Source organism: Myotis myotis, unplaced genomic scaffold (assembly GCF_014108235.1).
Source record: "Myotis myotis isolate mMyoMyo1 unplaced genomic scaffold, mMyoMyo1.p scaffold_m19_p_4, whole genome shotgun sequence".
NCBI lineage: Eukaryota > Metazoa > Chordata > Mammalia > Chiroptera > Vespertilionidae > Myotis > Myotis myotis.
In genome coordinates this window covers 13,136,684-13,144,039 of record NW_023416346.1, presented here as the reverse complement: position 1 = coordinate 13,144,039, position 7,356 = coordinate 13,136,684, and positions in this window count along the sequence as shown.

The window sequence follows — 7,356 nt, the reverse complement described above, 5'->3', positions numbered from 1 at the left end:
AGCTGTTTAAGGAGCACTCTGGGGGAAAGGCTTGGTCATAGGCCAGTAATACCAGGAACCATCTTAATGAATTCTCAACTAATGGCCCTCTAGCTGAAATTTGTCGCTAGAATACATTTGCCATCACAGTGGTACACAAGAAATCCAGGGGAGCCTGGCTGGTGTTGCTCAGTGGTTGAGTGTCTACCTATGAACCAGGAGGCCACGGTTTGATTTCCGGTCAGGGCACCTACCCAGATTGTGGGCTTGATCCCCAGTAGGGGGTGTGCAGGAGGGAACCTACCAATAATTCTCTCTTATCATTGATGTTCCTATCTCTCTCCCTCTTCTTCCTCTCTGAAATCAATAAAAATATATATTTAAAAAAAGAAAATTGGGGACATGGGATGGCTGTGGATGGCAGGATGTTGGATAAATGGAGACAGAGACCTGTTGGAGGTCAAGATGCCCTTGGCCACCTTAGAGACCACCCATGTCTGTGTGTAAGGCTCAGGAGAAGGGGGTAAGGCATAGAGAAAAATATTGACTGATATTTCTACTTTGTTTAATGTCTTTTTATCAGTCTTATGAAGTTGAAAGCAACTAGTTAATTTTTAAAAGGAAAATGACCAGGATTCTTCTGAATGAATAGTCCCTTGTTACTTATGAATTTAACAAAGTAACTTTCCACAAACTTTTAAATATTGGGGACAAAATTAATCAAACACTTCTAAAAACTTAATGAAAATTACCTTCCTGCTATATCAGACTGTCCTTAGTGTTTTAAATGCCTTTAAAAGCAGGTGGGAACTGGGACGAGGTTTTAACTGTTAGGCTCTCAGTGGCCCAGGCTGGATTCCAGGGCTGTGACCGTACTGGGACCTCCCACTAGCAGCAGCAGTGGTCCAGAAAGAGCAGTCTCTGGACTCAGGAAGGGAGGAGGGCTCTGAGAGGTGTTGGAGATATCGCCGTGCCTTTTGCAGCCTCTCACAAGCCTGGATGGCCTGGGATATGGTCTCCCCACAGGATGCTGGGATACTTCTTCACGATTCATGCATGGAGTATGTGCATGCGGTACATATGCTATCCAAATGCAGGTGGATCATAACCTGTCTGAATGTCTCAACTAGAGTTCAAGTTGATTTGCCCAGGCAGCTCTGAGCAATTGCTCTGGGAGGCTTGCATTCAGCCAGGTTAGAATCCTCTGGAACAAACTTTCCCACTGGAGAACACACAGGGAGGAAGACAAGATCCTATAAAGCTGTGTGGATGGGGAGGTGCGTGGGAGAGACAGAGACTCCCAGGACATGAAGCGCTCCACATCCAAATGGAAGAAGTTGTTTTCCTTTTTCCTTTGTTTTACTTTTGGGAAATCCAGATAATGCTCTTTCTTTCATGGCTTCCACTTTTATGTCTTCCTGGGAGAGTTACACAACATTAACTTCCAGCTCTCTAATTTAGTCATCTACAGTTTCATCAGCCTTCTGATGTTGTTTTTTCTTATTTTGTGCAACATAATTTAAAATTTTCAAGAATCCCCATTGCTTTTTAAAAAATCAAATTAGCCTCTAGTATTCTTCAGATTGACTAGATATGTCCCTATTTGTTCTTAGTGGTAACAAAGACACTGCTATCAAAAAGTTTCTGATGTGCACATTGAACCCTTGTTGTCAACCCAGGGGAATCTCCCTGATTCGACATTGGATCCCATGCAGAGAAAGGGCACTGAAGTTGCCACTGCAGAGGATTGGCAGCTAATGATGCTGGTGCATTTAAGATTTTATCTCTTTGACTAGTCTGTCCAGAACAGAGAAGCTATCTGGGCTGGCTCCCTGTTATCTTCAGAGACCCAAGTGCATGTGGCCATAGAAGCTCAATGCTTAATTTGCAAAATTAACATACTCAAAGTGAAGTCTCTTAGAGGCCAACTAGATTTGGTATTTCCAGACCCAGCTCAGGAAATACTCCTTTTTGCAAAGCCAACCACACCCTGGAGAATCCCTGAACCATCATTCTGTCACCTAGAAAATACTCCCTTGCTTCCAATCCTCTCCTACTCATGCCCTTGGGGCTGAGGATTTAGATGTAAATGATGTATGTTCCTTATTAAGGAGAAAGACACTTAAGACTCCCTTTATAAAATGGTGATTCCAAAAGCTATTTTCATTTTCTTTAACAGATATTGATTTAAGTTTAAGCTATCACTGAAGTATGGAGTTTAGGTTTTGTGACTCATTTGGTTATGGGAGCAAGGGGAACTTTTTGTATACTGAAAATTATGCTGCGGCAATCAAGAGCATGCATGCATGCAGGGATAGCTAAACATACTGTGTGTTTCCACCTCCATCCCCTTGGTTGCTAAGAACTACTGGTGAGGTTTTGAAGTGAAAGACTAAAAAGTTTATAGCAGAAATGGTAAGCCCCTGAATGGAGTATTTGGATAGGGAACTATCCTGGTCTATGAATTCAGCACCCTTTGAGACCTGATCCTCCCCCCCCCCGCCCCCTCCCCACACACACACACATACAGATCAAATGAGAAACTGACGGCCTTCCCTAAGGACCAACAGAAAACCTGCCATTTCTGGAACTAGAAATGTGAAGTCTAGCACCAGCTACTGGCATGTCACCACTCACACATACATAAGATCATTGCCCAGGACTAGGACTTAAGACAGCACCAGGTAGGCATGAACAAAACCTTATTTCTTTATGAGTTGATCAAGGTTTCCAGTATAGTGATTAACTACATGAATTATTGGTCAAGATAAGGACACTCCAGCTGGTCCAAATTCAGACTTAACCACTATTGATTTCAAGTGGGCAATATCAATATTTTGTCACCACAGACCAATCCTCCTTTGCCACTCCAAAGGCAGGCTAAGCATCACTCTCTAGCCTAAAGCATCACTGAACCTCCTGTATCTTCGCCAGAAGTGTCAAGTTCAACCTCATTCATGAGAGCCTCCAGTCATCATGTACTCTAGAGTGGCAATCATGGTGATTTAACTGGTCAAGTCAAATAAATGTGAAAGCAAAGGCCAGACTGAAATAAGGGGGGAAAAAGACACCTTTTCCCAGGACAACCACCAAGGGTTCCCAAAGTCCAAAGCAAAAATTATATGAAGAATAATGATACACAGGAAGTATACAAAATCTCTAATTTGTGTTTTTCATTATCTGAATGAACCAATGTGCTCTTCATCCATGACACTATTACCCATCTTCCTCCTATCTAGAAACAAGTAGTTCTTTGCTTAGTCTTATTTTCCACTATTTCTCTATGTAACATCATTATATTTTTTCAACAGGATCTCCATTCAAAGCATCAATTCAGGCCCCAGTTCCCAGTACTATAATATTATAGGTTATGTGCTTCTCCCAGTTAAGTGGGGAAATGATCCAAAACAAATAATACCAAAAAAATAGGAAGACTCCATATTGTCAAGATACCAGTTTTTCCCAACTTGATCTATAGATTCAAAGCAGTCCCCCCAGAAAATCCCAGCAAGTTATTTTGTGGTTATTAACAAACTGATTCTAAAATTTATATGGAGCCCTGGCTGGTGTGGCTCAGTTGGCCGAGCACCACCCCATGCACCAAAAGGTTGCTATTTTGATTTCAAGTCAGGGCACATGTGTATGGGCTCTCTCTCTCTCTCTCTCTCTCTCTCTCTCTCTCTCTCTCTCTCTCTCTCTTTCTCTATTCTGCCTTCCTCTTTCTCTAAAATAAATAAAAACATATGTTAAAAAATTTGCCCAGCCAGTGTGGCTCAGTGGTTGAGCATAGATCTATGAACCAGAAGGTCACAGTTCGATTCCTAGTCAGGGCACATGCCAGGGTTGTAGGCTTGATCCCCAGTGTGGGGCATGCAGGAGGCAGTCGGCCAATGATTCTCTCTCATCGTTGATGTTTCTATCTCTCTCTCCCTCTCCCTTCCTCTCTGAAATCAATACAACTATATATTTTTAAAAATAATAAAATTTATATGGAGAGGCAAAAGATTCAGAAAAGCCAACTCAATATTAAAGGAGAACAAAGTTGGAGGACTGACACTACCCTACTTCAAGACTTACTATAAAGCCACAGTAATTAAGACAGTGGTATTAATGAAAGAATAGTCAAATAGATCAATAGAACAGAATAGAGAGCCTATAAATAGACCAGCATAAATACAGTCAACTGATCTTATACAAAGGAGCAAAGATGATGCTTTGGGCCTGTGATTTTTTTAATTGATTTTTTACAGAGAGGAAGAGAGAGGGATAGAGAGTTAGAAACATTGATGAGAGAGAAACATTGATCAACTGCCTCTTGCACACCCCCTACTGGGAATTTGCCTGCAACCAAGGTACATGCCCTTGACCAGAATCGAACCTGGGACCCTTCAGTCCTCAGGCCGACACTCTATCCACTGAGCCAAACCAGTTAGGGCTAGACCTGTGATTTTTAACTGGTATGCTGCAGCACACTGGTGTGCTGCAAGAATTTTTAAAACATGCAATACCTGACTAGTCAGGGCACTGACCTCTTTTCCCTTAGATTGTCAAATAAAAGATGACAACAGCCAACACAATAGCCATTGATGTGAATGAATAAAAATTATAACTATTTTTGACAGATCCGCAAAAAATATATGTAAATTTTGCAGTGCTGCAGAATTTTAGTAATTAGTTTGTGTGTGCCATGAGATGAAAAGGGTTGAAAATTGCTATTTTAGACAAATGGCGCTGGAATAACTGGACATCAACCTGCAAAAAATGAATTTAGACAAATACCTTAACCGTTCACAAAAATTAACTTACAATGACTATAGGCTTAAAAGTAAAACAAAACTATAAAGCTCCTAAAAGAAAACAGAGGAGAAAATATAGATTACCTTGGGTACAGTGATGACTTTTTAAATACAACAACAAAGGCACAATCCATGAAAGAAATAATTGATAAGCTACATGTCATTAAAATTGAAAACTTCTATGAAAGACAGTATCAAGAGAATGAGAAAGTAAGCCACAGACTGGAAGAAAGTATTTGCAAAAGACACATCTGATAGACTGGTATGCAAAATATACGAAGGGCACTTAAAGCTCAACAATAAGAAAATAAACAACTTGATTAAAAAATGAGCAAAAGACCTGAAAAGGCACATCACCAAAGAAGATATACAGATGGCAACTAAACATATGCCACGATGCATCATATGTCATCAAGGTAATGCAAATTAAAACAATGAGATACCACTACCCACCTCTTAGAATGGCCAAAATTTGAAAGCCTGACAACACCAAATGCTGGTGAGGATATTGAACAATAGGAGCTCTCATTCATTGCTGGTGGCAATGGAAAATAGTACAGCAACTTTGGAAGACAGTTCAGCAGGTCTAACAAAGCTAATCATAGTCTCACTATACAATTCAGCAATAGTGCTCCTTGGTATTCAACTGAAGGAACTTAAAACTTATGTCCATACAAAACCCTGTACAAACATGTTTATAACAAACGGAGTGGATCCAGAGACATGGAAGCATGGAAGAGTGTGGAATCTTGAAGGGAAGGCTGGGGAGGGTGGATGGGTGGGAAATAATCAACCAAAGACCTTGTATGCATATATGCATAACCCATGGACACAGACAATAGGGTGGTGAAGGTCTAGGGTGGGGTACGGGGGCGGGATGGAGGGGGTCAATGGGGAAAAATGGGAACATATGTAATATTTTCAACAATAAAGATTAGTAAATAATTTTAAGGATCTTTATTACAGCTTTATTAATAATTGCAAAAACTTGGAAGCAACCAAGATGCCCTTCAGTAGGTGAATGGATGAATAAGCTGTGGTACATCCAGGCAATGAAATACTATTTAGTGTTAAAAAGGAATGAGCTATCAAGCCATGAAAAGACATGGAGGAACCTTAATGCATATTAATATCTGAAAGAAGTCACTCTGACAAGGCTCCATACTGTGATTCCAAGTACATGACATTCTGGGAAAAACAAAACTATGGAGACAATAAAAAAAACAGTGGTTTCCAGAATTTAGTGGGGAAGAAGAGATGAATCGGCAGAGCACAGGGGCTTTTTAAGGGCAGTAAAATTATTCTGTATGATACTGTAATGATGGATATATGTCATTATACATTTGTCAAAACTCAGAGAATATACAATACCAAGCGTGAACCCTAATGTAAATTATGGACTTTGGGTGATGATGATGTGTGAGGGTAGGTTCACTGACTGATTGTAACTAATGTACCACTAGTGCAGGATGCCAATAGTGCAGGAGGCTGTGCATGTGTGAGGGACAGGGGGTATATTGGAAAACTCTGTACTTTCCACTCAATTTTGCTGTGAACCTAAAATTAAAAAAAACTGCAAGTTTCTTAATTAAAAATAACACACTTGTACTGGCTTCAAGGGTCTTCTATTTGAGCAGAGGAGACACTATTCTTCACTGTTCTTTGGGCACAAAGTGGAGAAGCCCCTACACCAGGATTAAGGTTAACTCCAATTACAAAAGGGTCCAAAAACTGAACATATTAAAACTATCACCTCGACCCTGGTGTCCCCAAATCCTTCTTTCTAGACATCCAGGACATCTTCATATCTGCTTCACTGCACCTGGCTGGGACCTCTACATTGCTCTTTCCAGAAAAATTCCAGATGCTTCTTTGCCTTGGCTATACTGAACATCTCTCCTTGAGGCCTCTTATCTTTGCCATTCACTCACTGTGCAACTTTGGGCTGGTCACATCCCTTCTCTTGGCTGCACTTTCTGCCTCTGTAAGTTGAGTAGAAGGTTGAGCCCTCAGAGTGGCAAAACTCAGATCAGGATGAGGTCCTTTACTAGTAGATCAGCATCCTATTTCATTGCGTTTCTAGGATCACAAAAAGCTGATTTAGAAACTGGAAACCAAGCATTTTATGAGAGATGAATGCTGAGTATCCTCTGAGATGTCTTTAGGGACAAAAGACACACATGGTAGACTTTCAAAGATCCTGACAAGGTCCCATTCCATATGCCATAGAAAGTAAATCATTACTTTTGGAGGAAGACAATTTTAGAAAAGTTTGCCATCTTCATACATGATTGAGCAGAAGGAAACCTGCAAATCTGAAGTTGAGCCAATTTCCTCTCTTGTAAATGTGACAGGGATTGTGAGTAGACAGAAATAATGGAAGGAAGTTCTAATGTGGATATAGCCCCCAGGGGAGAAATGTCTACTGAATGGGCTGTGGGGAACAATTTAGGATCCAATTTCAGCTCTACCTGCAATAAGGTACATTTATCCTGTGCCTTAACCTATCTGAGCCTCATGAGTAGAATAAGGATAATATTAGTACCTACCTGCCAGGGTTCTGGTGGGAGGTGATGAAATA